Source organism: Crotalus tigris, unplaced genomic scaffold (genome assembly GCF_016545835.1).
Source record: "Crotalus tigris isolate CLP2741 ecotype Arizona unplaced genomic scaffold, ASM1654583v1 scf7180000023732.544635, whole genome shotgun sequence".
NCBI lineage: Eukaryota > Metazoa > Chordata > Lepidosauria > Squamata > Viperidae > Crotalus > Crotalus tigris.
The window spans coordinates 278,565-299,992 of record NW_024100146.1 but is presented as its reverse complement, the minus strand read 5'-3'; positions in this window follow the sequence as shown (position 1 = coordinate 299,992).

Sequence of the window (21,428 nt, the reverse complement as noted above, 5' to 3'; positions counted from 1 at the left end):
AAAATCCCTAGATGTATTAAGGCAAGAAAATATTCTACAGTCATGGTTTCAATATCTACAAATAGTGGACAGGTGGACTGTAGATAAGAAAGAGGGAATAACATTGTTGTTGTTTGTTGTTAATTGCGAAGTCGTGTCCGACCCATCGCGACCCCATGGACAACGTTCCTCCAGGTCTTCCTGTCCTCTACCATCTTCTGGAGTCCATTTAAATTCACACCTACTGCTTCAGTGACTCCATCCAGCCATCTCATTCTCTGTCGTCCCCTTCTTCTATTGCCCTCAATCTTTCCCAGCATTAGGCTCTTCTCCAGTGAATCCTTCCTTCTCATTAGGTGGCCAAAGTACTTGAGTTTCAACTTCAGGATCTGGCCTTCTAAAGAGCAGTCGGGGTTGATCTCTTCTAGGACTGACCGGTTTGAACGCCTTGCAGTCCAAGGGACTCGCAGGAGTCTTCTCCAGCACCATAGTTCAAAGGCCTCAATTCTTTTGCGCTCAGCCTTTCTTATGATCCAACTTTCACAGCCATACATTGCAACTGGGAAAACCATGGCCTGGACTATACGCACTTTTGTTGGCAGGGTGATGTCTCTGCTTTTTAGAATGCTGTCTAGATTTGCCATAGCTTTCCTCCCCTGGAGCAAGCGTCTTTTAATTTCTTGGCTGCAGTCCCCATCTGAGGTGATCTTGGAGCCCAGAAAAATAAAATCTGTCACTACCTCCATTTCTTCCCCATCTATTTGCCAGGAATTGAGAGGGCCGGATGCCATGATTTTGGTTTTCTTAATGTTGAGTTTCAAGCCAACTTTTGCACTCTCCTTCTTCACCCGCATCAAGAGGCTCTTTAGTTCCTCTTCACTTTCTGCCATTAGAGTGGTATCATCTGCATATCTTAGGTTGTTGATATTTCTCCCGGCAATCTTAATTCCAACTTTTGATTCATCTAGCCCTGCCTTTCTCATGATGTGCTCTGCATATAAGTTAAATAGGCAGGGCGACAGTATACAGCCTTGCCGGACTCCTTTTCCAATTTTGAACCAATCAGTGGTTCCATGTTCGGTTCTCACTGTTGCTTCTTGACCCGCATATAGGTTTCTCAAGAGACAAATGAGATGGTCTGGTACTCCCATCTCTTTAAGAACTTGCCACAATTTGTTGTGATCCACACAATCAAAGGCTTTTGCATAGTCAATGAAGCAGAAGTAGATGTTTTTCTGGAACTCCCTAGTTTTCTCCATGATCCAGCGTATGTTGGCAATTTGATCTCTAGTTCCTCTGCCTCTTCGAAATCCTGCCTGTACTTCTGGAAGTTCTCGATCCACATACTGCTGGAGTCTAGCTTGTAGGATTTTAAGCATAACTTTACTAGCATGTGAAATGAGTGCAATGGTGCGATAGTTTGAACATTCTTTGGCATTGCCTTTCTTTGGAATTGGAATGTAAACTGATCTTTTCCAATCCTGTGGCCACTGTTGAGTTTTCCAAATTTGCTGGCAAATTGAGTGTAGCACTTCTACTGCATCGTCTTTTAAGATTTTGAATAGCTCAGCTGGAATACTGTCACCTCCACTAGCTTTGTTGTTGCTCAGATTTTCTAAGGCCCATTTCACTTCACATTCTAGGATGTCTGGTTCGAGGTCAGTGACCATCTCATTGTGGTTATCTGGGATGTTAAGCTCATTCTTGTATAGTTCTTCTGTGTAGTTTTGCCATCTCTTCTTAATCTCTTCTGCCTCTGTTAGGTCTCTGCCATTTTGGTCCTTTATCATGCCCATCTTTGCATGAAACGTTCCCTTCATATCTCCAATTTTCTTGAAGAGATCTCTGGTCCTCCCTATTCTGTTGTTTTCTTCTATTTCTTTGCACTGTTCATTTAAGAAGGCATTTTTATCTCTTCTAGCTACTCTCTGGAATTCTGCATTCAATTGGGTGTATCTTTCTTTTTCTCCTTTGCCTTTCGCTTCCCTTATTTCCTCAGCTATTTGCAAAGCTTCCTCAGATAACCATTTTGCTTTCTTGTATTTCTTTTTCTTTGGGATGGTTTTAGTTGCTACCTCTTGTACAATGTTGCGAACTTCCATCCATAGTTCTTCAGGCACTCTGTCTATCAGATCTAATTCCTTAAATCTATTTGTCACCTCTACTGTATATTCACCAGGAATATGATTTAGTTCATACCTGAGTGGCCTAGTGCTTTTCCCTACTTTTTTCAATTTAAGCCTAAATTTTGCAACGAGAAGCTCATGATCTGAGCCACAGTCAGCTCCTGGTCTTGTTTTTACTGACTGTATAGAGCTTCTCCATCTTTGGCTGCAGAGCACATAGTCAATCTGATTTCTATGTTGACCGTCTGGTGATGTCCATGTGTAGAGCCGTCTCTTGGGTTGTTGGAAAAGAGTGTTTGTTATGACCATCGTATTCTCTTGACAAAATTCTATTAGCCTGTGCCCTGCTTCATTTTGTACTCCAAGGCCAAACTTGCCTGTTATTCCGGTTATCTTTTGGCTTCCTACCTTAGCATTCCAATCCCCCATGATGATAAGGACATCATTTTTGGTGTTAATTCTATAAGGTGCTGTAGGGCTTCATAGAACCGGTCAATTTCATCCTCTTCAGCACCAGTGGTTGGGGCATAGATTTGGACTACTGTGATATTGAATGGTTTGCCTTGGATTCGAATTGAGATCATTCTGTCATTTTGGGGATTGTATCCCAGTATTGCTTTTCCTATTCTTTTATTGACTATGAAGGCTACTCCATTTCTTCTGAGGGATTCTTGCCCACAGTAGTATACCTGATGGTCATCTGAGTTAAATTCACCCATTCCTGTCCATTTTAGTTCGCTGATTCCTAAGATGTCGATGTTCAGTCTTGTCATCTCTTTTTTGACTACGTCTAGCTTGCCTTGATTCATGGATCTTACATTCCAGGTTCCTATGGAGAAAAAATCTTTACAGCATCGGACTTTCCTTTCACCACCAGATATATCCACAGCTGAGCGTCCTTTCGGCTTTGGCCCAGTCGCTTCATTCTTTCTGGCGCTACTAGTACTAGCCCTCTGCTCTTCCCCAGTAGCATATTGGACACCTTCCGACCTGAGGGGCTCATCTTCCAGCGTCATATCTTTTTTCCTTTTAGTACTGTCCATGGGGTTTTCATGGCAAAGATACTGGAGTGGTTTGCCATTTCCTTCTCCAGTGGATCACATTTTGTCAGAACTCTCTGCTATAACCTGTCTGTCTTGGGTGGCCCTGCACGGCATAGCTTATAGCTTCATTGAGTTACGCAAGCCCCTTCGCCACGACAAGGCAGTAATCCATAAAGGGGGGAATAACATTAGAAGATGAAAATTTGGTTATTCAGATTAAAGATCAGAGTCAGGCCCATATAAAAAGAATTTATAATGCTTTAATAGAATTAGATTCGGAAACAGAATTGGTCAAAGACTGTATGATTAAATGGGTTCAGAATATCCAGGAACTGATCCCATTGGACTTATAGGAGATAATTTGAATCAGAAATGTTAAATTTACACAAGCTCAAAATTTGAGGGAAAATTTTTATAAAATGTTTTATAGATGGCATCTAGATCCTAAAAAAATATCTTATATGTATTCTAATTTACAACCAAAATGTTGGAGATGTGGTAATATGGATGTGACATATTTTCACATTTGGTGGAATTGTAAAAAGGTAAAGGCTTTTTGGATTATGATTTGGTGGAACATTCAAAAGATTTTTAGAAGGAAGATAAAGTTTACTCCTCAATTATTTTTATTGGGTATTTTTGTGGACTTAAATGACAAAGAAATTATTTTAATGTTGAATTTGTTAACTCCAGCAAGGTTACTAGTAGGCTCATACTGGAAGAAAGATTTGTTGCCTACTTTAGAAGAATGGATATTTAAAGTTTCTATTTTTGCAGAAATGGCAAAAATTTCTGCTTATTTGAAGGATCATACACAAGAAAGATATATTATTGTATAGAGAAGATGGGTAGATTATATTCAGAAAAAGTATGGGACTACAAAGTTTCATTTATTTTATGAGTAAATTTTATAGTAAATGTTGTAGAGATTTGTTTATGATGTAGGGAGTTAAAGGCTAAGTATGATATTTTTTTCTTTTCTTTCCTTTTCTTTTTTCTTTTCTTTTTTTATTGTTAACTTTGTTATTAATAACCCTGCTCTGGGAAGTGAGGGGGGTAGGGTTGAGGGTGGGTGGGTGAGTGGGTGGGTAAGGAGAATATAGATATAGTAGTTTATGAGAGAGGAGCTGCTTGGGCATTTCCCCTATGCTGCGTTCATGTGTTTGAGAGGGATGAGAGGGGAGGAAGGTGTAGGAAGGAAGTAGGATGGTAAGAGGAGAAGGGGAGGGGAAGAGAGTAGGAGGGGAGGAGAGAAAGAGGAGGGAAGTAGGGAAGGTATTAGAGAGGGTGGACGCAGCCTGGGGGCAATGGGCAGGCGGTACCAATGGTTATGAATTTATTTTATCTTGTACATTGTATTTTGTATGATGAATAAATGGAAAATAAAAACTTTTAAAAAAATTGGAAAAAAAAGAAAGGTATTAAGTGAATGCACCATGCTGCATAGATGGCCAGTGTAAAAGCAGATAGAAGGTTTTTATATCTTTCAACAAGCAGGATATACTCAGTTTTGTGGAAGGGTGTTGTTAAATCTCTCTTGTAACAGTAGGAGTTTATTTTTTATTTATTTATCAAATTTATAGACCACCCATCTCAACTGTGTCTGTCAACTCTACAAATGAGCATGGTTGCAGCTATTTTCCTTCTCATTCTAGGTTGCCACATAGAACAGAGGGAGGGGGGTTGCCCAGGTGCTTCACTAGTCAAAATAATCTTTTGTCCCATGGAACCAAGGTCATCAGCTGCTCCCAAGACTAGGGACTGGGCATTGCATAAAAAGCCTGCCAAATAATGATATTGGGGAATGTAGTTACTTGCATAGATTTTATGGGTGGAACATTTAACTTTGTATTGGAAAATTGTTACTTGTGTATCCAGACTTGGTTTCACTCTTTACTGTGCCAATACTTTGTAAATAATAAACATGTTCTTTGAGGAATTTGCAAATCTTGGAGTTTTGCTTTATTCATCTCTGTCTGTCAGAACCATGACATTAAACTAAATCTCATAAAATTTCATTTTCTCAGGGTGCTGGGTCTTGGCCGCCTACCCACTCACTTTTGGAAGAATGGTAAAAACTCGGCTAAGATTCAAAATGGAGGAGAAGAATGAAACCACTGCTAGCTGCAACTGAACTCTGGCTGTCGGAGTGCAAACTGGCACTCCAGCCACTGAGAAGGTGTCACTGGCAGGGGCTGGTACTGCAGGAAGGAGCTATGATCCTGGCAGACCTTTGTCAAGCCAAGGTTGCCCCTCAGTGCAAGAGCACTCCTGTAACCACTGGATAGGAACTCCTATTGCTACCGTCCCAGGGTTCTTCATCTCAGATAGCAAGAAAGGAAAGGGGTTGATGGGATGGCACAGCTGAAGGAAAAGTTTGAGAGGTAAAGGATATGATTCCTGTTGCCCATGAGGTAAGTGCCATGAGGGGGGGGAATGCCAAGAGCTACCCATGTCTTCCCCCCCTCACAGGAGTCCCAGCCTGACTGTGGGAGCCCATGCCACTTTGCCCATCCCCCAACCAGCTGTGATGTCAAGCCCTGTATCCCAGTCAAGCCCACTGCCACGGCCTCAGGATGCCAGTCCCAGAGCCTAGCCAAGAGAAGTCAGGAGAGTGGTTCAGCCACGTCCACAGGACCATCAAGTTGCCCAAGCCCAGCAGCAGGTGCAGATGGCTCTGCTGAGGGTCGAGCCACCTCCCATTAAGCCCACTTTGATGGAGACCCCAAGAAGCTAACCTTCTTCCTAAACCAGATATGGGCTCATTTAGATCACTACCCTTATGCCTATCTGAATGGGGCTATGACGGTGAATGCTGTGGCAGCAAATTTAGAGGGGGAAGTGATTGACTGGATTACCAACTTCCACGATGAAGGGGCTCCTGAATTGCATGATGTTAACCTATTCATGGAGCAACTGAGGGGTTGTTTTGATGACAAATCCCAAGCTCTGCTGGCCAAGAAGGAGATCCACCATATGAAGGAAAGAGGTAACCTTGTTAGGAGTACGTTCATGAATTCAGGAGAGTTTCTGGTTAGTTGGGGTAGTGGCCAAAACAGTCACTGATTAACTACTTCAAGCAGGGATTAGATTGTGACTTACTTCAAGCCTATATCATTCAGAATTTTCCTAACCTATTGCGTGAGTGGTACAGCATAGCAGTGGTGCTGGACATCGAGTTGGACCACCCCAGAAAGTCGAGCACCATCGAGCCCAAGCTGCCATGCCTTTATGGCTGATGTTTCCAAGCAACTATGGCCACCAGTGTCTCCCAAGTACCAGCCAGGGCTCCTAGCAAGTGCTACTGGTGTTGTCAGATGGGCTACCATGCTGTGGAGTGCCCAGCTTCTAACCCTCAACCCAGGCGCATGCTAGTCACAACCACAAAGCTGCAAACAGCTCCCAGAGGGGAAAAAGAAAAGTCAAACTGGGCACATCAGGACCCTTGCAAGCATCGAGGCCTCCCTTCCCACTGAGTTCAAGGCCACAGCAGATGCCAGCGCCTTATGACAGTGATGAGGAAGGTAAGGATGATTCCATGGTGAGTCAGCACATTCCCTCCTTTGCCATTCCTGCTAGGCTAATAGTGCCCAAAACAGGGGCCCGTATGAGCTTGAACATCCTAATCAACTCAGGGTGCACTCAAGGCTTAATTAACCTACCCACCATACTCAAACTGGGCATCTGAGCCAAACTACTGTCCCTATATATGAGGTTTGAGCAAGCCGATGGGTCCTTCATCCGAGGTATCCCTGCCATGCACCTGACAGAACCTGTGCATTTGGAAGTAGGTTGGCATTGGGAAATCATCCATTTTGTGGTTGTTCCAAAGATGACTGAATTAGTAATTTTGAGACTAGCTTGGCTTGATAAATAGCATCTCAACATCTGATGGGAGGAGGGAATGCAGAAGTTAAAACTGGGGACAGGACCCCTCCCACCTGCTGCTGCTGATAAAATAAATCAGCGAGATTCAAGGGGAGCCCTGTGAAACCCTAAAGACTGTAGATGAAAAGCTGCCAGGGATTCAACTTGTCTCCACTGAGTACTGTGATTTAGCAGAAGCGTTTAGTGAAAAGGAATGTGATATCCTCCCCACACACCACGCTATGGACTGTGCTATTGAAATTCTGTCTGGTGCCAAGCTTCCAAAACCAAAGTTGTACTCTATGATGCCCAGATAGATGAAAGAACTGAGAGGGTACATTGATAAAAACTTAGCTTGGGGTTTCATTCAGTCAGCCAAATCATGCATGTCTGCTCCTGCTAAGATGGATCTCTTAGATTATGTGTGGATTTTAAAGGGTTAAACATGGTCAGTATAGAAAATATGTACTCCCTCCCCTTGATGTTAGCCCATCTGGCTAAAAGAAGTTTTTACCAAGCTGGATTTAAGAGAGACTCATTATTGGATCTGGATTAAGGAGAGGGACAAGTGGAAAGCCACCTTTAATTGCCTTTGGGGAGCTTCCAATTTAAAGTGATGCTTTTTGGACTGCAGGGGGCCCCAGCTGTGTTTATGCAATTGATAAATCAAGTGCTCCATGATCATTTATACAAAGGGGTTTTGATCTATCTTGATGACATCCTTATTTACATCAAAACCATGGAAGAACACATCAAATTGGTCCGTGAGGTGCTAAAGAGACTGTTAAAAGCCAAACTGTATGCAAAGCTGTCGAAGTGTGAATTTCACCAGACACGCCTCATCTGGAGTATCAGATTTCAAATGAGGGGATAGAGATGGACCCCGCCAAAATAAAGGTGGTGCTAGAATGGCAATCCTCATGCACCCATAAGTGGCTTCAAAGCTTTCTGGGTTTTGCCAACTTGTACTATCAATTTATTTCCTCTTTCACAAAGACAGCCATGCCAATCACCAATTTACTCAAAATAGGAAACGGGAGGGAATCCCGACTTGTCAGCCATTGCAATGGTTGTTAGAGTTCCAGATTGCATTTGAAAAATTAAAGAGACTCTTTGTAGCTGAACCAGTCCTTAAGCACCCTGACAATTCATCATTCAAGCTGATGTGAGTGATGTGACCATGGGTGCTGTTCTCATATAAAAAAAAACCACAGGGGAGAGTTACAACCCTGAGCTTACACTTCCCCAAAATTAAATAAATTAACTAACATCAAGAGGAGATGGGCTGTTGGGAGAAAGAGGCTTTTGTAGTTCGTTGGGCATTGCTAACATGGCGTCATTTCTTGGAAGGGGGAAAAAATACCTTTTGAGGTGTGGACTGACCACAAAAATTTGGAGGCTCTGAAACCCTGCACAAATTATCCCTGAAGCAAGTTCAGTGGGCTCAGTACTTCAATTGTTTTAATTTCACCTTAAAATATTTTCCAGGAGGTTAGAATTTTTTGGCTGATGCCTTATCTAGAATGCCCCAGTTCAAGAGCTACCAAGAGGAAGTAATTAACTCCATTATTCCTCTGTCACAATCCACTTTTCAAATAACAAACAGATCACAAATACAGAGACTCCCTGCCAGTCCTGACAATTGTTTACTGAAGGAACTAATGGAGAAGTTATAGACTGATGCCTGGTTCAAAAACAACAAATCTCTTTTAACCCTAAAGGGGGGGGGTAGCCTGGAAGGGCTCTAAGTTATACCTCCTAGATGGCTTCAGATTCCAAGTACTGCAATGGAATCATGACACTAAGCAGGCGGGTCACTTTGGATTTTTGAAGACATTGCATCTGGTGCGGAGGCAATTCTAGTGACCGGGAATGAAAAAAGACATTCAGAGTTATGTTAAGAGTTGTGCTATCTGTGCTGCCATGAAGAGACATCCTGGAAACCCCCCAGGATTGTTGCAACAAGTTGCTGATCCTTCCCAGCCTTGGGAGGAAATAGCCATGGATTTTATAGTGGAGTTACCTGAGAGCAAGGGAAACACTGTAATATGGACTGTGATCGATCTATTTTGCAAACAAGCATATTTCATTCCTTGCTCAGGACTTCTCTCTGCCCAAAAGCTAACTAAGCTCCATGGAGCCCTGAAGTAGATTATTTCTGACAGAGGGTTCTACTTTACAGCAAAGTTCTGGAGGGAGTTCGTTAAACTGTTCATCGGCTTTTCATTCGAGTACTTATGGAGCTCCTGAAAAAGCTAATGCAATTGTGGAACAGTACATCAGATGCTATGTAAATTACCAACAGACTAACTGGGTCAATTTCCTGCGTTTTGCAGAGGTAGCCTACAACAACACTGTGCACAGTAGCACTGGATTTACCCCATTCAAAATAGTAATGGATCAAGATTTTGTACCTATGCTTGAGTATCTCCAGGAGCCTCCTACTTCCCAGACTTTGGATCAATGGGTGACATCCTGCCAGGAGGTTTGGGTGAATATGAAGAAAGCATTGACCAAGGCCACCAAGGTTTACAAGGAGCAAGCAGATAAATGACATTCCCCTCAGAAACCTTTTCATGCTGGACCATTGGTTTATGTTTCCACAAAATATTTAAGGTTAAAGTTACCCAGCAGAAAATTGGGGCCATAATTCCTTGGTCCTTTCCCCATTACTAAGATTATAAACCCTGTCACAGTGGAATTGAAACTTCCATAATTGTTGAGAAAAGTTCACCCTTGTTTCACTGCAGTCTATTGAAATCTGTGCCAGAATCCTCTTTGAGACCTGTCCCAAAGAAACCACCAAGTCCTGTCCTCTTTGAGACCTGTCCCAAAGAAGCCACCCCCACCATGTAGAGGGGGAGACACATTATGAAATAAAATGAATTCTTGATTCTAGGCTGTACAAGAAAAGTTACAGTACCTCATTCAGTGGAAAGGCTACCCCCTTTCAGAAGCTACATGGGTGAAATGTACCAATGTGAAAGCAGATAGATTAATTAAAAAGTTCTATGATAAATATCCTCACAAGCCTCAAGGAAACACTTAACCTGTTGTTTGTTTCCCCTACAGGAACTCTTTCTTTTTGAGAGGGGCTGACTGTCAACTCTACAAATGAGCATGGCTGCAGCTATTTTCCTTCTCCTTCTAGGTTGCCACATAGAACAGAGGGAGGGGGGTTGCCCAGGTGCTTTGCTAGTCAAAATAATCTTTTGTCCTGTGGGAACCAAGGTCATTGGCTGCTCCTGAGACTAGGGACTAGGCGTTGCATAAAAAGCCTGCCAAATAATAATATTGGGAAACATAGTTGCTTGCATAGCTTTTATGGGTGTACCATTTAACTTTGTATTGAAAAATTGTTACTTGTGTATCCAGACTTAGTTTCACTCTTGACTGTGCCAATACTTTATAACTAATAAACATGTTCTTTGAGGAATTTGCAAGCTTTGGAGTTCTGCTTTATTCGTTTCTGTCTGTTGGAACCATGACACTGTCCTTAGATAATTTACAAACAAGATAAAATAGTATAAAAACATGACTAAAAGCACAGTTAAAAACAAAAAAAGATTACAATTTACAAATTAAAAGGAAATAATCAAAGTTAAAAAAGTTTCCAAGGCTAAATGATTAATAAAGTAGAAGGAATGACCTCAAGTCCCTAGCCATCCCCAGGATTGCATTTCATCTTAGACTTCCGTGTTAAGTGGCACAGTCATATTTTAATATTCTTTCAGAAAATTGGAAGAGTGAGAAATCATTTCACCTCTGTTGATAAGATATACCAAAGGGCTGGTGCAATATTAACAACTAATTGAAGTTATTTAACAACAGGATTTGCAGCATTTCCTCCCTACCTACTTGACCAGATGGGAAGGGTTGATACATTTGGGATGAGAAGACTTCTCACATAATCTGAGATGAAGAAATATTGGGAAGGATGAAAGTTCTTCTATGTTGCAAGTTTAGAAAGTCTGTTAAATATTTGTTCTGGGAAAATTGTCTCCCAACCCATTCAGTCATAGGCTTTTCTTTAGGTTATGCTGGGTATTGATATTGAAAGTTTCTTTGGTCTCTGGCCATAAATATTGTCTAGCATGGGGGAAGGTGGCTGAAAAACAGCTTCGTTAAAACTTAAGTCAGTGAACCAATGTATAAACATTATGAAGGGGGAGTATAAATGTTATAAAGGGGGTGAAGGCAGTTTAGAGAATCCCAGATAGGTAATTAATGTATTTTTCTATTAGAAAGTGAATTGAATAGTGGGGGAAGTCTGAGGCAGACAGATCATTCCCAAAACAGAGTGTAAATGATTGGTGGACAATGAACAATGGGAGGTCTGGGATAAAAGGGAACTTTTCCTATGCTATTTTTATATGAAATCATTAGAACTGGCTTTTCTACTTCTGTACACACATAAAATCTTCAGTAAAGTTATACTCCTGGTTAAAAAAATGTCTCAGTTGTTTCTTTTGTTGTCTAACTTAGTTGGACAGTTGATAATATGTCTTGGATTTAGCTTGTCCTGGGTTTCAAAGAACATCTGCCTGACTGTTGAATGATAAAGATTGCATTTTTTAGGCAACTCTCAGAAGTAGGAGAAAGAGAGATTCTTATAGAGCTAGTTAATTCTTGTAAATTCAGCTGTATGGTTCTTTAATAAACCATGCTATACCTCCTCAATATTTGTTTCTGATAACAAGATAGTAAAAGAGTGTTGTCTATTCATAAATAGAAATCATTGGATTAGAGGAGGAGAGAGGATGCCTCTAACACAGAGGTCTTCAAACTTAGCCCTTATGACTTGTGGACCAACTCCCAGAATTCCTCAGCAGCATGTCTGGCTGAGGAATTATGGGAGTTGAAGCCCACAAGTCATAAAAGGGCCAAGTTTGAAGATCCCTGCTCTAACATTCTCCCTATGAGTGGATTGGTTGATAACAGCTGATGAGAGTATTTTTTTTAAAGCTGAAGTTATTTTGCTTTACACATTTCTGGGGGATTTCATGCTCAGATATACAGCTGGATCTATAGATGCATCATTAAATAAAGTGCAAAAAATATTCAGCACTGGAGGTATTAAACAGAAACATTAGGCAAAATACAGAAATTAAAGGATTAGAAATAAAAGATGAAAAATACAAATTACAAGCATTTGCAGACAATTTGTTTTTTATACTAGAAGAGCCCCTTAGACAAGCCTTAAGCTTATGAAAAAGATAGAAGAATTTGGAGAAGTGGCAGATGTGAAAACAAATAGAGAAAAGACCAAAGTGATAATTAAAAACCTTAGAGAAAAACAAAAAAATCAGTTATCAGAAAAACAGGTCTCCAAATAGTCAAAAAAATTAAATACTTGGGGATTTACTTAACAGCAAGATGTGCAACAATAAAAAAAGACAACTGTGTAATATTATTAAAACAAATAAAACTAGACTTGGAAAAATGGAAAAATTTACAACTGTCAATGCTGGGGAGAGTAGCAACAGTGAAGATGAATATTCTACCAAAAATACTTTTTTTGTTTCAAACAATACCTATAAAATTGAGAAAAAACTTCTTTGATGAACTAAACAAATTAATACTGAAATTTATTTGGCAAGGAAAAAAAGCTAGAATTAGATTGAAAATGCTCCAAGAAGTGAAAGAAAACGAAGGTTTGGACTGCCGGACTGGACTTTATATTATCAAGCAGCTGTATTAACATGGATAAAAGAATGGATAACTCTTAGAGATAAAATACTACTACACCTAGAAGGACATGACTACAACTTGGATGGCATGCCTTTCTATGGTATGGGAAAAACAAAATACACAGATACTTTCAATATCATTACATAAGAAATGCACTTTTGCTAGAATGGGAAAAAGTAAAAGCGAATATTTATATGAAAATACCTGGATGGCTCTCAGCAATGGAAGCATTTGTTCACCCAAACTTAATGAACTATGAGAAAATTGTGACTTATAAAGACATTTTGAATAATGGAGGGAAATTAAAACACAGACAAGAACTAGAAGAACAGGGTATTGAACTATCATGGTGGCCATATCTGCAAATCCAAACGAGATATGAAAAAGATGTTAAAACGTCTGGATTTTATAAAGAGCAGACAGAATTTGATAAGATACTACTGACATCAGATGAAAAATTGATTAAGAAACTTTATAAATATATGTTAAGTTTAAAGATGGAAGAGGAACAAGTTAAAGAAACAATGATAACATGGGCAAAGAATTTTGGACATTAACATAGAACTAGAAAACTGGCAATACCTTGTGTAAAGAAAATTTATATAAAATGTTTTATAGATGGCATTTAACACCAGTTAGGTTAGCAAAAATGTTTAAAAATATATCAAGCAATTGTTGGAAATGTAGACAAAAACTAGGCACTTATTACCATCTTTGGCGGACATGCTCTAAGCCAAAAGATTCTGGTTAAGAATACACACATGGTTAGAGAAAATGACTAAAAAACACATAGATTTTTGTTAGGCATAATTGTAGGAAATTATGAGAAAGAATGTGTATGTCTAATTTTACATGTATTAATTGCAGCAAAAATTGTATTTGCTCAACATTGGAAAAATGAAGATTTACCAATGGAGGAAGAGTTAATTAATTTTTTTAGATTGTGCAGAAATTGATAGATTGACACTGAAAATGAAAGGGAAAGAAAATTCAGTTTATTTTAGAACATGGGATATTTTTTATCAATGTCTAGAAAAACAAGATAGAGAGAAAGGAATTGAATATGCATTAGTGAATTAAATTTTGGAACCCAGACAATATGTTGCTGATACAATGTTAAGCACTTGTGATTATATATATATATATATATATATATATATATATATAGATATATATATATATATATATATATATGTATATATATATATATATATATATATGTTTTCTGAGGTTTTCACGGGTGTTTGTATGTAGGTCTTTGGTTGTTCGGGTTTTCTCCCGCGTAAAATTGGAAGTGTCTTGGCGACGTTTCGACGAAGTCCCATTCGTCATCTTCAGGCTGGTGTTTTCAGCTTCGTGCTTCGAGCAGCAATGTGTGGTCTTAGCTGTTTCTTCCTTTTAACTGCCAGTGGGGGTATGAACTGATTGGGTGGGAGCTTGGCTGTGTTCTGATTGGGTGGAGGTGTGTTCTGATTGGTTAGGGGCTTGGCTGTGCTCTGATTGGCTGGGGGGTTGGCTGTGCTCTGATTGGCTGGGGGAGTGTTCTGTTTGGTTGTGCTCAGGTTAGTCTGAGTTGCAGAGGGGTTTAAGATTTTGGGCTGCCTTGCTATTTTTTGGCTTCGCGTTTGTGGTCGTGCCTCATTTTCATGGAGGGTGTCAGTTTGCTTCGTGTATGGATTGGAGGGCTTTAAAGTGGCTAATGATGCAGCTCTGGTCTGGCTTCTGGTTTGTGGTCGTGCCTCATCATCGGTGTGGCTTTGGGTTTGCTTTTTGCGTGGATGTGTGGTGGTGACATCCTGTGTGGTTTTTGTGAGTGTGGGTCTGGTATCATTTTTTGTATTAGGGAGTCGTTTGTCAATAAGGGCGGGTTTCCAAATGGCTGGTAGGCGGGAGGTATCATCTCGCTTGTTCATGCTGTGTGGGCGTTTTTCTATCTCGATGGCTTCTCTGATTATTCTGTTATTAAAATGTTCACTTTTGGCAATGGTTCTGGTATTTTTAAAGTCAATTTCATGTCCTGTGGCTTTAAGGTGTTGGACCAGGGAAGATGTTGGTTCCTCTTTTTTGACTGAGTTCTTATGTTCTTCAATGCGTGCACTTATTCTTCTGTTGGTTTGTCCGATGTATGTGGTGGGACAAGTGGTGCATGGGATTTCGTATACTCCTTGATTTTCTAATTCAATTTTATCTTTGGGGTTTCTAAGGATGGTGGATATTTTTCTGTTTGTGCAGAATGCTGTTTTGATGTTGTGTTTATGGAGGATCTTACTGATTCTGTCTGTGGTGCCTTTTATGTATGGGAGGAGGGCTTTGCCGTTTTCTTGTTCTTTGTCTTGGATTTTAGTGGGGGTTTCTTTTTGGATTAGGTTTGTAATCTTATTTCTTTGGAATCCATTGGATGTTAGTACATTGGTGAGAGTGTGTAGTTCGGTTTTTAGGTGTTGTTCGTCAGCTAAGCGTTTTGTTCTGGAGATGAGTGTCTTGGCTACAGAGTTGATCTGTGCTATCGACATCATTTTACATTTTTAAGTTGCTAACAAAGAATAAAGAGAGAACTGGTATAGCTATTTCGAGTTCCTTTAACTCTCTTCAGCCAGACTTACTCTTCTGAGATTCGAACCTGGGCTATCTGCATGTTAGGCAGTTGTTATAACCTCTAAGCCACAGGCTCTCTCTCACTTTGTCAGCTGTATCAGGAGAGAGACAGGGGGAGGAGATTTTACCTTGAAACATAGCTGTTTCTTCCTTCCTTCCACATACATCGGACAAACCAACAGAAGAATAAGTGCATGCATTGAAGAACATAAAAACTCAGTCAAAAAAGAGGAACCAACTTCTTCCCTGGTCCAACACCTTAAAATCACAGGACATGAAATTGACTTTTAAAAGACCAGAGCTATCGCCAAAACTGAACACTTTAATAACAGAATAATCAGAGAAGCCATCGAGATAGAAAAACGCCCACACAGCATGAACAAACGAGATGATACCTCCCACCTACCAGCCATTTGGAAACCCGCCCTTATTGACAAACGAGTTCCTAGCACAAAGAATGACACCAGACCCACACTCACAAAAGCCACACAGGATGTCACCACTACACGTCCACACAAAAAGCAAAACCAAACCCACACCGATGATGAGGCACGACCACAAACCAGAAGCCAGACCACAGCTGCATCATTAGCCACTTTAAACCCCTCCAATCCATACATGAAGCAAACTGACACCCTCCATGAAAAGGAGACACAACCACGAACGAGAAGCCAAAAAATAGCAAGGCAGCCCAAAATCTTAAACCCCTCTGCAACTCAGACTAACCTGAGCACAACCAAACAGAACACTCCCCCAGCCAATCAGAGCACAGCCAAGCCCCTAACCATTCAGAACACACCTCCACCCAATCAGAACACAGCCAAGCTCCCACCCAATCAGTTCATACCCCCACTGGCAGTTAAAAGGAAGAAACAGCTAAGACCACACATTGCTGCTCAAAGCACGAAGCTGAAAACACCAGCCTGAAGATGACGAATGGGACTTCGTCGAAACGTTGCCAAGACACTTCCAATTTTACGCGGGAGAAAACCCGAACAACCAAAGACCTATATATATATATATATGTTTTCTGAGGTTTTCGCGGGTATTTGTATGTAGGTCTTTGGTTGTTCGGGTTTTCTCCTGCGTAGAATTGGGGGTGTCTTGGCGATGTTTCGACGAAATCCCATTCGTCATCTTCAGGCGGGTGTTTTCAGCTTCATGCTTCAAAGCTGAAAACACCAGCCTGAAGATGACGAATGGGACTTCGTCGAAACGTCGCCAAGACACTTCCAATTTTACGTGGGAGAAAACCTGAACAACCAAAGACCTACATATATATATATATATATATATATATATATATATATATATATATATATAAATCCTCAGATAATTCACTTGATGCTCATTCGAAGTTATGTGATAAGCGCCCCTTAGTGCTTATGTGGAAATCCCAAAATTACAAATATCGCAGCACCATGGCAGTCGTTCACCCTTACGAGTGACCACAGAGGCTCTGCAACATTCATCCTAGTTATTCCCTCCTCCCCCCCCGGGTCTCCCTAGGCACCAGACCTTTAATACTCACCCTGTGAAGATTGAAATTCTTCACTTTCTTGGCTTCTCCAGGCCTTTGGTGCTTCTGCAGAGAAAGGAGACCTAAAGTAATGCAAGATCATGCAAGAACAGTGGGGTGAGATCTCACAATACTGATCTTACATGATCTCATGGTACTTTAGGCCTCTGTTCTCTACAACAGAGAACAGAACCGAAGCCAGGGGATGCTTCCATGTGCCTCTGGAGGCTGGATCAGGGTGCCAGAGTCCTTTTCCAGGCTGCTGCTGTCCAGATCTGAGGCCAGGGAATGCTTTCACACCCCTCCAGTGGCCCGATTTGCCACCCAGATCTGAGACTGAGGGATGCTTCTGCGGCCCTCTGGTGGCCTGATCCAGGTACCAGAGGTCTTTCCCAGGCCACTTCCACCTGGATCTAAGGCCAGGGGATGCTTCCACATGCCTCAGGAGGCTTGATCGGGGCATCAGAGGCCTTTTCCAGGCCATTGTTGCCTGGAAATGGGCCACTGGAGGGACACAGAAGTGTCCCTTGGCCTACTTACCTACTCTTAAAGCTTGAGAGGTAGGATAAAAAACTCATCAGGAGGCTAATATTTGCAACAAAGTTCATAAAAGAGAGGAAAGATTTTAGAGGAAAATAATAAGATCCTGAGACAAGATTTTGTTTTGGCTTTAGAAGGAGTTGCTTCTGTTCTTGAAAAGGTGAACTCCCATGTGGAAGAGGTAGATGAAAAAGTGGACATAATGGAGGGGAAAATTGAAAGTATGGAAAAAGAAATGGAAAATGAGATTCTTATGCTTCAATATGGACAAATGGAATATGCCTTAAGAATTAGGGGCCTGGGAGAGTCTTTGCAAGGAGATCTGAAAGAGATGGTTGCAAAGGACTTTGCATTGATTTTGAATAAAGAAAAAGAGGGAATACTTAGTGAAATTGAAAAATTATTTAGGGTTAACTCTGTGGTGGCAGCACAGAAGAATCTGCCAAGAGATGTGGTAATTTACTTTGGTAAAAGATCTTTACGCAATGAAATTGTGCAAGCCTATTATAAGAAGAGATTTCAAATTGCTTCACAAGATGTTATAATTTTTAAGGAGATCCCATCTAAAATTTTAAGAAGAAGAAAGGAGTTTGCTTTTCTAGCAAATGAACTTAAAAAGAGAAAAATTCTATTCAGATGGGATGTTCCGACTGGAATGGTGGTGAACTACCTGGGGACATGTTATAGACTTAATACTGTTTCTCAAGCAAAAGATTTTTATACTTCGGTCCTGGGGGTATGTGCATCGCCATCTATTAAGTTTAAAGCTTTGGAAGAAAAGAATGTAGAATTACAGTTTGAAGAGCCTATATTTATGAAAACTGGCGAATCTTTGTGTGAGAGGCCTCAACAAGTCCAGGTTGAGGAGCAGAAGACAACTTGTGCAGCATATAATTCCAAAGAAAAGCAGCAACAGAAGAAGGTTAAGGAAGTTTTATATTCAGTGGTTTCTGAATCTCTGGGAGATATTAGACCTACAAAGTCTTTGGAGCAATTTTCAAGGGTGGAATTGCTGCCTGAAATGGAAATTGGGAAATCTCAGTTTGAGGGGCATCAACAAGAGAGGAACGGGCAGAGGATAACTTGTACAACTTATAATTGTAAAGACCAACACAAGGAGGAACTTAAGGAACCCTTACCTGTATTGGCTTCGGAGTCGATGGGAGATTCAGGAATTTTGGCTTTAAGGGTGGAACTGCTGTCTGAAATGGAAGTTGGGAAGGCTCCGGAGTCGTTGAGAGATTCAGGAATTTTGGAGCAACAGAACAAGGTTAAGGAGGTTTCATATTCAGTGGTTTCTGAATCTCTGGGAGAAGCTAGATCTACAAAGCCTTTGGAGCAATCTTCAAGGGTGGAATTGCTGTCTGAAATGGAAATTGGGAAGGCCCAGGAGTCGTTGGGAGATTCAGGAATTTTGGAGCAGTCTTCTAAGGCAGAATTTGCAACATTTCTCTTGAGTATGATACGAGGATCGATGACAATGGATAACTGAGACTGATAAGAATGACACTAGTATAATTGAGATTGATAAGGATGGAGTTTCTTATGGATGGAATTTGTTATTGGTGAAGATTGAAATGTTTAATGTGTTTATTGTAGATAGACGTATAAGGGAATTTTAAAGTTTCAAGTTTTAAATTTGTGTTCTGGAGGGAGTTTATAAAGAATAATGATAATATTAGTAATTATTATTATTATTACTTATAAGATGAAATTTGATTAAATTTGCATAAGGCGATTTTAAAGTTTTAAGTTTTTAGTATTGTTTAAGTTTGTGTTTTGAAGGGAGTATAATTTGTTTATTCTAGCCAGGGGACCTTAATGTTTTAAGTTTTTTGTGTTTTGAAGGGAGTATAACCTGTTTAAGTTTTAAGTAATGTTTAAAATTGTCTTTTTAAATATTATTATTAATTTTTTAAAGAGAAAATAATTTGCTTAACTAAAAGTGTCTAGATTTGTTTAGGATTTATATGTTTTTTAAGTTTTTTTTTTTTTTTTGGATAGGAGAGAAGACTATGAAGATTGAAGGAAATATGTACTTATTTTTAGTTTTTAAAGAGTACTTAGTTTTAATGGTATAATAAAGGTTTTTTTTTCTTGTTTGTTTTAGGATAAAGAAAGAGGGAGAAATTAGACTTTATATTATAGGTATAGATATTCAAAGAAAGTAATGTTTAAATTTGTGTTTTTTGGAGGGAGTTTATATAGAATGATGATTGTATTTAGATTTGTTTAGGTTTTAAAAGTGTTTTAAGTTTTTTTTTTGTTTTGTTTTGTTTTCAATTAAGCCTGTACTCAGCTCTGGGAAGTCCAGGGGAAGGGTTTGGGAGGTTGGGGGAGGGGGGGTGAGGTGGGGGGGTATGGGAAGGGGATTTGTTTTTGTAAAATTTAAAAATTTTCAATAAAAAAAAGAGAGTTTTCATTTTTATTGTTATAAACCATATTCTGCAACATTTTATCTTTGATCTTCTACATTTAATCTTCTGAGCCAAATTGGTTGATAAAGGTCACAAGACTTTACCAGTGAAATCCAGTGATAACTTTGCAATAGAATTGTATTTCAGGATTGGGGAATTAGGCAAGGCCATTGGTAAGAGTGCAAGGATTTTCTATTTAATGTAGAAAAAAAAATCTGCCATCCTTCCTTTGCTAATTCAGATTATGCAACAAAAGAGAAGTTGAGCATCTTTTGTTTAAACTGATGATATCCTAGGCAGGCTCTTTATAATCTTTTCTGTATCAGATGCTTTTTTTTTACCTTCCAAAAAAAAGAAGAAGAAGAAGAAGAAGAAGAAGAAGAAGAAGAAGAAGAAGAAGAAGAAGAAGAAGAAGAAGAAGAAGAAGAAGAAGAAGAAGAAGAAGAAGAAGAAGAAGAATTGATAGTGTTTTTACTCATTCTATTATTGTTGTATGATTATGTATGCTATTAGCAAAGTCAGTTTAGATTTTCCCTAAAAAATTTGGGAGAAAGCTAGATACTCTTAACTAAAACTTCTTACATTTACCTAATCTTCTTTTCAAATTATGATTGATTGAATATCAACTTTTAATTTTTAGGATTAAGAAAATACCCATAAATTCTTTTCAGTGAGAACATAAACTTAAAATAGAATCATGTTCCCATGATTTCTGGTTGAAATTCAATACACTGACACTGGTTCTTACATAAGGCCTATGTCTATTTTTTCCCATCATTTCCGAAGGCTGATCCATCTCATTTCAACTCCTGAGATTCTGATGGTGGATTGGGTCAGGCTATAGGAGGGGTTGCATACTGAATATATTGCTCACCAGAAGCTAATCTAGTGCAAACAAAGAACATACCATGTTCCTTGTCTTAATCAGAAAATATGCACTCTATTGGGTTCTAAACTAACCATGAGACTTAAAGCTAGTAAGAGAAATAGAATGCAAAAATAAGAAAGTTTCATTCCTTCTGAGAGATGGATATGCACCTAGAACAAATAGGGAAAGTCTTCGTTCAAATGTAGTTATTCAAGCAGGCATTGTAGAATTAGAAGTATGATAATCATGTATCATGGAGATGTATGGAACTATTATTGATTGATTGTATGGAGTTAACTGGAATGATTTCATGATTTTTATAAGCTTGTTTTTTTGTTGTGTGGGTTTTGATGTTTAGATTTTCTTATATTTCTAAGTCACTTGGGATTATCCAGCTGAAGATAGGAAAAATATCCCAAATAAGTAAAAAAAATGGTAAATAAATCTCATATATATAGAGGGAATATCTATTTTATTCCTTTATCTTGAATCTCTTTGTGACTTAATAATGCAAGCTATTTATTTTTATTAGACCTGGCACAATGTTTGAAAGCCAGGTCCTGCCTCTCACAAGCCAAGTAATGGAGGAGTAACACCTTCTTAAAAACCTTGGTTCAGATGGTCCAGCTGGTAGCACCTTCTAAGGGCCCCTTTCCAGGGTTACAGGTGTTCTAATATCTGGCACTAGGTATAAAATGCCTTTAATGACAGATTGAGTATCTCAGTCATATCAATGGTAATTCTTAGTCAGATTTGGGGTCTGAACACTGAGGCATCTCTCAG